This window comes from Schistocerca nitens, chromosome 7 (genome assembly GCF_023898315.1).
Source record: "Schistocerca nitens isolate TAMUIC-IGC-003100 chromosome 7, iqSchNite1.1, whole genome shotgun sequence".
NCBI classification, from domain to species: domain Eukaryota; kingdom Metazoa; phylum Arthropoda; class Insecta; order Orthoptera; family Acrididae; genus Schistocerca; species Schistocerca nitens.
In genome coordinates this window covers 286,437,962-286,448,113 of record NC_064620.1, presented here as the reverse complement: position 1 = coordinate 286,448,113, position 10,152 = coordinate 286,437,962, and positions in this window count along the sequence as shown.

Here is a 10,152-nt window from a genome sequence, read left to right as displayed (position 1 = left end):
ATCTGTCAATTAGAAATGACAATTATATTGCAAGACTGGTCAGAAATTTTAGGATTTAGTTTCTTTATGTAACCCAGCAGAATCAAATCCCTGACAATTAAATTGTCCCAGTTTGCTACTAACATACGATCGCACTTTCTCCGTAGCACAATATTCTTCAAAACATTTGTTCTGTGCCTGTCTGCCATTTGTTATCCTTTCTATCCTAATGTTAATATGATAAACATATGTCTGGACTTTGTTAATAATTACAGTCTGGTATTTATTCTTAAAAAAATGTTAGTTCATCCTTAATTTTATAATGCCTACTGCAGGCAACTGAACAGCATAGGAATCAAATTTTCCTTTAGTAGTGGTACTTTTACTATGATAGTTAAATTACACTTTAAATGTGTCAATGAACTGCATTTTCCAACGGAACATTTTCCTCAAACTGGGACAAAATCAGATATCACAAATCCTTGAGGCTTGTGTTCCTGTTACCGGACACAGATCAAAGGGTTGAAGAACTAGCCTAGAATTAATGGACCTGCTGCAATAATTCTTCTTGAAGAATTTTGGCACTATACACCGAATTGTGAAGAATTTATTTGGAGATTTAGGTAAGCATACAGAGAGTTTGCATTTATGCCTAATGGTATCAGGTGTGTGCATGCATATTATGATTGGAGGCAGAGAATGTATAAAAAATTGTGGTATCAGTAGTAGAACCTCAATAAATTAAAAATCTCAAAGTGTTGTGTTTCCAGTATTCTGAATTTTAAGGACTTTGTAGGGTTTGTGGAACTCATATTTGATAATAAGTAGTCCCCATTATTACAAATAAGGGATCTGAAAGCAGGATTCCCTGAAGTATTACAATTTTTTAATCTCGTAAGTGCTTTGGCTGTTGGCCATTTAAAACAGCCAGGACACATCTGCTCAGTTTCTTCCAGTCCTTTTGTGAACTTGAGTTGATTACAAATGCATGTTAAACATTTAACACAATTAATACATATCATAAAATCAGATAAGTAACTTTTATATTATTTCCTGATTTGTTAATATCAAAGTGGACATTTCTTGAAACAGTTACTCAAGTTAAATCACAAGAAGTCATCATACCTGGACAGTGATACTGCCTCTGTCAAACCCAACAGTCCTTGCATGTAGCTTTGGTGTATTATCCAATGTGAAATGCTACATTACCTATCCTTGTAATCACAGGATATCTGAGGAGTAAGTTTATGTCATACAGTAATGTTAAGTTCACAAAACCAACAACTGAACTTAAAATTATCTATTGTATAATGAACAGGAAGCTCAGGACTTGGACAGGAAGTGAAGTCAAATGATTGGATGAGATTACAGTTTAATGAGGTGGATGCAAAAATCATGAATAGTTACAGAAACGTATCTGAGTAATCTTTCATTTTTAGCAATCAACAATATAATACAGTAAAAGGAACTGACAACATGCACTGAGTCACATTGCATAAATAATGGGATAGAATTCAAATAATTCATGAGTTTTTTTAATACTGAGGTAGACAATATAAATGTGAGATTTATATTTATTGCTTACTGTCTACATTAACACAGATATATAAGTATATAAGGAAATCCTAATAACATTGTACTTTTAACTCAATAAAAACAACTTGTGATGTATAAAAATTAACAGCTAAGATCACATACATCTCTCATAAATATCTTTCTTATACTGTGTAAAAAGCAGGAATGTTCCCTCTCAATAGAAGGTTACAATTATAATTTTTCACACTTAACAGAACTAAATAACAAAATTCTCTTAGTGAGTTATCTCATTTAACACACTTACATAGCTGTCCTCTGAAACTGAATTAATAATGAACAGTTATTGCAATACTCAACAATGAACTCATATGTGCCTGTTCCTTTGTCTTTAAACAACAAAAATCTGCATTATTGTCATAAATTTACTACATGATGTCTCCTAAGACACAAAATCAAACAGATGGTATACTTTATATTCTATTGGGCATGGATAATTATGGCATGAGATTTGAAAATATTCATCATTTTAAGTAATAGACATATCAGGAAAATAATGGTATGTTCAGAACCTGTTGCTCTGCTCTTTTCTTCAAGAGCTCAATGACTATCAATAACAGTTGGATAGAGAAGGAGAAATAACTTAACAACTTAGAGACAACACGAAATGGACCAGAGAAAAGAATATTCTAACAATAAATGATTAATGAAAATTAAGCAGTTATGCATACACCAGAGAACACATCAAGGGTAAATAAGCTAGGATATTAGAAAGAAACTGGAGCATGGATAAGAGGGCTACAGCAGCAAATAACTCTACAAATCAAAATAATTCTTCTACACATCTATGAATAACTGGAAATGACTGTTTGGCTTTTAGAAGCAACATGTGATTTTAACAGTATAGTCATCTACACCTCCACTATCCAAAGGTCCAAACTTAGATGAGAAAAGAGTGGGAATTATACCAATATTATTACTGAAATTCTAGTTATGAATGGGCTTACTGGTGCACGCACGCACGCACGCACGCGCGCGCTCTCTCTCTCACACACACACACACACACACACACACACACACACACACATTCCAAAACTGAGATATAATGACCAACTTATTTTTAAAATTTATTTATCAGTTATTCAGTGTCTTTCCAGGACGATGATGATGGTTTTTACTTAATTACTCTGTTTTCATGATAACACTGCTGAATGTGATGTGAGAGCACATTTGCTAACTATTAGCAATAAGAAGGGTCTGAAAACAATTGTGTTTATGACACAATGAATGCATGAGAAATGAGAGCCTACATGTCAGGGATAATTAAACAATAAATGGGAAGTAGATTATAGGAATTTTGTTAAACAGCTAACTAGGAGTTAATACTCTTTATGAAGAACTGTGTGAACAGGGCAGATACTCATACAACCTAATTAATAATAGCAGCATAAATAACATTTTACAAACCATGTTAGTACTACAAGTCTTTAACCAAATAACAGGAATAAGTAACAGATGTTACACAAAACTAAAATAAAAATAAATAAATGAAGCACTTGCATTATCACAGCGGAGATTGCAACCTGGAATCAGAGGGTTAAAAAACTGAGCAGAATCTACATTTTCAACAAACCAATAGAAACAGTTCAGGGAACCAACTAGTTTATTGTATATAAAACTTTTTTATGATTAGCAAACAAAATTAGCACCAAAGAAGGCGAGAAAATTCATTCCAGATAATGAAAAAACAATAAGAGGATATAGAATTCTGATATCTCACAGGTACCTAAAATTTTATTTGAAGCTAAGTAACATATAAATAGTAAATAATAATGAAAATATTCCTGATCTATAGACAATAGAAACCAAACATAAATGGTGCAAAGAGGTTTGAACCACACTCAAACCAGGAAAAAAAATGTTACCAGCACTGCAACTGGATAGAAGAAAAAATGTTTATACCTTTGGGGGGGGGGGGGGTAAAATTAAAAAAATACAGAGTTTCAAAGATAAATTAAGAATGAGAATGAATATGTTAGGTCTTGAAGTAATGGAATACTTTCACACAACTGAAATACCAAAAAGCTCAAAACAAAATATTCAAGTAAAGCATCATGTGAAAAGAGAAGTTTGGTGGAAGGAACCACTACAGAAATCAATGAACAGGCTATATGAAGGCATTTTGCAAAAAAATATGGACATAAATCAGGAAATAAAACGTGATTTGGCATATAGAACTATAAGGAATGAAGTAGCCATGTGCAGCACCTAATTGCAAACGAGAAAATCTATTTACCAAATGAAAATGTGAAATGATGATTAAAAAAGTTTAACATGATGCTGTGTATTATAAAAGCTGCTCCAGTGAAAGTTTGTTTACTGAAGCTATGGTGAGACCTACATGTCAGCTGCGGTAAGATGTACGTGTCTCCTCAAAAAACAGAATCTTAGAAATAAACAACAACAAAAAGAGAAAAAAGAGAGACAAATTTAACCACAACCACACACAAGCACTTGTTTCTAGAACTTGGCTGCAGTTCAGTACAGGTCTGAGCAATGACTTAGAAATTATAGACAGATCATACATCAAACTAAGAAAAGCACCAAACGTCCATACAGAAGATAACCATTCCTCATATATGATGTCAGGCTCCTGTTGGCTTCATTCACTTGTAGGACTTCTTTAGTTTGGCCATTCATAAAATTTTACTTGGTGCTAGTCCTATGAAGTAGGCAGAACAACTGAAACATACATCAAATCTGAAGCTCAGACACATGCACTCTCATATTTTATTAAGTCCTACAAACATTTGAATTCGAAGTCACCTAAGTTGGATTCTTGGAAATTGTAAACAATTCCACCACTATTTTGGCTGCATGTAAGTAGAGGGCTCAAACAGATAGCTGCAAGAAGCTGCCCTGGAAGTATAAATGGATAACGATAACATTCTAAAATGAAGAATGACACAAGAAATTATAAAGAATGACTGTATCAATTGCTCAGAAAACAGCGTACAATGTACTTTTCCATTCAGTTTAATGACACTGCTACACAAAATCATCTAATTTGAGCAAATGCGGTAAATTTAATGAAAGCTCCATTATCTTCACAAAATAAATGGCATTTTAATCACACTACCCCTTCAGAGTGCATTTCTCTCACACAGGATTCTCTATCTTAAATAAATGACAGCTTTTTCCTCTGGTTTTCTTTTATTTTATGTTAAAGAAAGAGCTTTTTGGTGCAAATATCTCTTTCCTGTATAAGTAGTTGCTGTCACTGAAATATCCCACTTCATTTTCTCATAAATAGCAGGACCAAAAATGATGTTATGTCTTTGACATTTCTGCAGGTTCAGAAAATTTTTCGATGCATTCAATTGTGAGAGTCTTGATAAGCAACAGAAACTGAATTAATTACATACCAAGTTCATTGCAAAAATTGTATGTACCAATTTTTCAAAAGGCTGCTTCTGTAAATAAAATCTGAGCAAAAAATCTAAGAGACGTGCAGTATTAAAAGTGAAGGCACATGTGAACCAATATGCAGAAGCACTGTGATTATACTAGAGATATTTTTACATCACTCATAGACAGTAGGCCATACAAAAACCCTCAAGCATTCTTTGACTTAATATCAAAACACTGAAGCACAGCCAGGAAAGAACTTTATAGAAATAGTACTATATTTATACAAAGTGCAGACAAATTAATTGCACAAGACACACAGTTCCAGTGCAATATTTAGAAATCCTGAATCTGCAGTATTTCAGCATATACGCTGTAGTATACTTGAAGAATAATGACCACTTCTGCAATTCTGAGCAGTTATAGTTTCATTAGTATATCTACAGCCAAAACTGTTGTGCAAAAATGAGAAAGTATACCAGCGATGTATTTCTAGGGGTTTAGTTTATCACAGTTGCTGTGGGTACAAAAACATTTGGAAATAAGTGGGCTATGTTCTTGATGCAAATGAAACTGACAAGTTACACAGCCCATAAAAAATATAAATAATTGGAAAATTAAAAACAAAATAATCTAGATGGTACGGCAGAGGACTGGGTGATAGATGTACTTGTCCTCCATAGAACTACTTTAACAAACAGAAAAATGTTTACAGAAGTTTCAAAAACATGTTTATTTTGGACGAATGAAAGTCTAAAACGATACTCCTTCTTCCTCAGAGTTTTATACGTTCACTACTTGACAGCTATTTTGCAGTCACATGACATTAAGGTATATGTTTACAAAATAATATTTTAAAATATGGCTACAATAGTTTAAGGGAGGTATGAAGAAATAGGCCGATGTTATTAAAGACACACACCATTCTCTGAGAAAAAAACCTGTCTCAGACAAATTTAGTGAGAAGTCAAAACAATCTTTCAGGTCTGGATTGAGACAGATACTAAAATATATATGTATATACATTTTTCTAACACACAGGTAACAGTAACATCAACAACAATTAACAATGAGCCAAAATATGTACTGATACCTATTTTCAGTACACTGAGCTCATGTCTGCATTTCTATGACAATGAGGCAGGTCTAATAACTATAGCATAGCAGATATACATAAGTTCTATTACTGTTAAGATGCTCTAGATTGGTCAATTAAATGAATAAATTATTATTCACAACTATTTTTGATCATTTCTGATATCAGTAATTTTAATGTGTTCTCAGAACTATTCAAATCTGTCCTTTACTAATTGAATGTCAAATTATGATATTGGAAAATATTTTACAATGTATATCTGCTATGAAAAATGACTACAGACAAACACATATACAATTTATTCAATACACGTGATTTTTCTATAGTCTAATACTTATGACACATTCACTTTACACAACTTCTACTAAATTTCAAATATGAATTCATACCTAGTTCAGAATCCTTTATTTTTTTCTATTTCATAAAATAAATTTTTATATACCAGAGACCAGAAAAATGCAAATTACAATATATCAACAATGGCCCTCCAGAGTGGAGGAAGAGGACACTATTTTTGCTTCAAATTTTGCTCTGCGCGACTTTAAAGGCTTATTATGATGGAGTATATGCAACTGTGAAATAGAAATATCAAAAAATAAATTAATAAGGAATTTATACAGATTGCTTGCTTTGAGATATCTACAACTGTGAACAAACCACAACAAAATCATTAATGTACTATTTGTAATAAAATCTGGTCAGTATCATACACTGGCTACTGATGATTGTTTATGAGTTATGAATATATTGCTAAAATACAAGCAATCATGCTTTAAATGGCAACACCAATCCTGTGCATATCTGCTGTACAACAATGTTCTTTGAGTATCACATTACTTGTTGTTAAGTGGTCAGCAGTGATCACTCGCAATCCATAAAACGTATTACTTTTAAATGTTATTTCCCTTTAAGAACACACATTAATAACTGCAGTAATACAGATACCTTAAAATTCTACAACAAAATGCAGTATCTGATTGTGAGAAATATTATGATGCTTTAAAATGACTTTCGGCAATGAGAGGACCATGCAGATATTTTGGTACCTAAAAAAATTTTTTTTCAGGACAAAAAATGGGACTCTTGATTAATCTTACACATTGGACTACACCTCATTTTTTATTTGGAATGGAAAAAAACTAGTGAAATAGAATATGAAGTTATGTGCACCTTTCTCCACCATGGCAAGAAAAAATAATATAGCTTGTGAAAACAATGTGAAAATGTGAATCCAAAAAAATTCTTTGTCAGTGACAAAATAAGCATTAAAAATTATTTTATTCTTGTGCCATTTCAGAAAAATGCTACAGTTATACCTCCAGAACATTGTTAGCTCCAAATGAAATTTCATCTATAGCAGCCTACAGGAAAGTATGTCATTACTATTTCAACAGACAAATGTTTGATAACGCTTGGATGTTTCCTTGACAATGGTTTAGTTTATCAACTTATCTACATTAAAAGATACTAAAAGAAGAACCTAGAAATGCTGATGTACATAGACACTCCGAAAGATGTCATATAGTGAGCACTACATTTTAGCAACTGATGCAGTTATATCTTACATGTGACTACTCCTGAAAATTTTTCTAGTAGAAAAATGTGAAGTAAAGGAAAAAATAGCTATGATAGTATTTATACGAAAACAAGCAATATGGATCAACTTAAATGGTCACTGAACAACATTCCTGATTAGAAATTTTATTGAATGTTGTACAAAGTAGCTATATCGTGGGGTAATACAGAGATAGCTTCTTGGTTGAAACAATGTGGTACAAACAAGCAAGCAAATAAATTTGTATATTCACAAAGCTTCTAAAAATTCAAAAAACAGGCCTTATAATGGTGAACTTGTGTACCACGCTAACATTATGTTTGGCTAGAAGCAATTGCACAGAAAAATTGACAGAGGAATGAAAGAAACATAAGGTATTTTACTATGTCCCATGCTGCATTAATGGTTAAGAGATATTAGTAATTATGAAGGATCTAATTTGAGGTTGCATATGTGGTTCCTTTAAGATGCACACATTATTAAACATTTTTAAGACAGCTTGGTCGCTACGAATTTGTACAGAAATAGAGGAAGCTGTTACAGACATCAGTTTGTAAATAAGATGATGTAAACAAGTTTAACATCAAGATCATGAAATACTGGACTGCTGATATATAAAATGTAGCATCTTCAGCTACTATGATCAATTACGAATTCAGATCAGTCTGAAAATATTAGAGCTAACAGCTCTGGAATTTACTGTTGAATTAAAAACAACAAAGACTGTAAGAAAAACAGGTTCAGTACTGGATGTTGTAGATAAAAGTTTATACATTACACTGCCAGTTAAAACTAACATATAGGGTATGCTTAGTTGTTTACCAATCTCTTGGATATGATACAGAGTGAGCACATTAAAACAGCACAGTGATTCATCTATAGCCTAGCATTAATTCTCTCTTGAGTGCTGGTGACATACGGGTTTAAGATGATTGTGTTTGAGCATCAAATAAGCAAATGAGAATGACAGTAAAGTATGAAACTGTAATACAAGTCAACCAAGCCAGTACTAATTGATCACATATTCACATGAAGTACAAACAACTCACTTGTCTCAGAGATGTAGCTGATATATTTGAAAATCCTGGGGAACTCCATAACTACTGCTTTTACTGAACTAAAGTGAATTCATATTCTTCAAAAATTACCTGTGCTCAAACCAAGCACAAAAATAAAGCTTTTATCCCACTGTCATGAGAGTTATAAACTGGAACACCAGAAAGGAGTATCTATCAGCAATTCATAATTCCTTTCTTTGTGCTCTATAGACATTAATGAAAAGAGAAAAATTATCTAACATAATTGGAGGCAAAGAATTTTTTTTTGAAAATGAAGGTGACCAGCATGTCATTTGACAATTCAACATGGAATGTATACATTAAATTGAGTGTTAAAATCACTTTCAAGCACAGGCACATGCACTACTGATTTTATTGAAGCAGTGGTATTACAGATTTAAAAAAAAAAATAGCTGAGAAACATTTTTTGGAACATGTTCTGCAGTTATGTTAACACACAGATTTAAATGTTCCAAGAGAATGTGGTTTTGATTTTTGTTTATAAGTGAAGATATATTAAATTTCTGTATTTAACAGTGCAAGAGACACATTGCTGACATGTGAAACATATAACAATATCAATGTAAGGACATTTGATGGACAACTGTACAAATACTGAAAATTGTAATGTAGAAATACTTGTGATTCTCATTTCCAGGACCCTATAAAAGAACATACTACACACTTTGTTAGCAGTTCCTTCACAACATTACTCGTAACCACAGCTTAATCATACAATGAAATGTGCAAATGTATGAGAAAAAAAATCTGTGAACCACAACCATTCACCTCTGTCTGTTTCATAAAAACAAATTTCTTCTATCAAACAAGTAAAGTGCCACATCAATGACTGAACATTTACTACAGTTTCAAATTTGCAAACAAAGTATTATACAACTAAACAAAATTTTTGTGTCAAATTTTCAATATTCCAGTATCATCCTGCTGGCCACCTTTAAGAACATCATTGCCTTCAGACATCTGCATTACAAAGATTACAAATAACAAATGGGTAGATTGAATTGTTTCAGACAAATACAAGATAACGAAGTTGCACAGAGCACTCTTATGAAAATAAAGGTATTGCACTCATTCACACAAAGACACACAGATTTCTCCAACTAATTTTAGGCACAGCCACATTCTACATAATTGATTGTCTTCTTTATTTGTTTTATAAAAAGTACATTTGAAATTAAAATATTTCATGACTTACATGAATACTACAAATTCTACAGGATACCCATCCCATATTTAATATCAGAACAATATTTAATATCAGAACAATGAACTTGCAACATATGTGAAAAATAAGCTCAAAATAATCATTGATCATCACTGAAAGGCAGTTTTTTTAAGTACAAGCAAAGTGTAATGCTTTGTAATCACAGTTCCCAAAACAGATAGAACAGTCATTTGTCAAACAAAATATATAGCACATCATCTATCTGCCAGAGCTAAGTAGAACGGTATACTGAAGTTTTTTCAGTTAAGTATATGCACCACTTACATGAATTCCCTG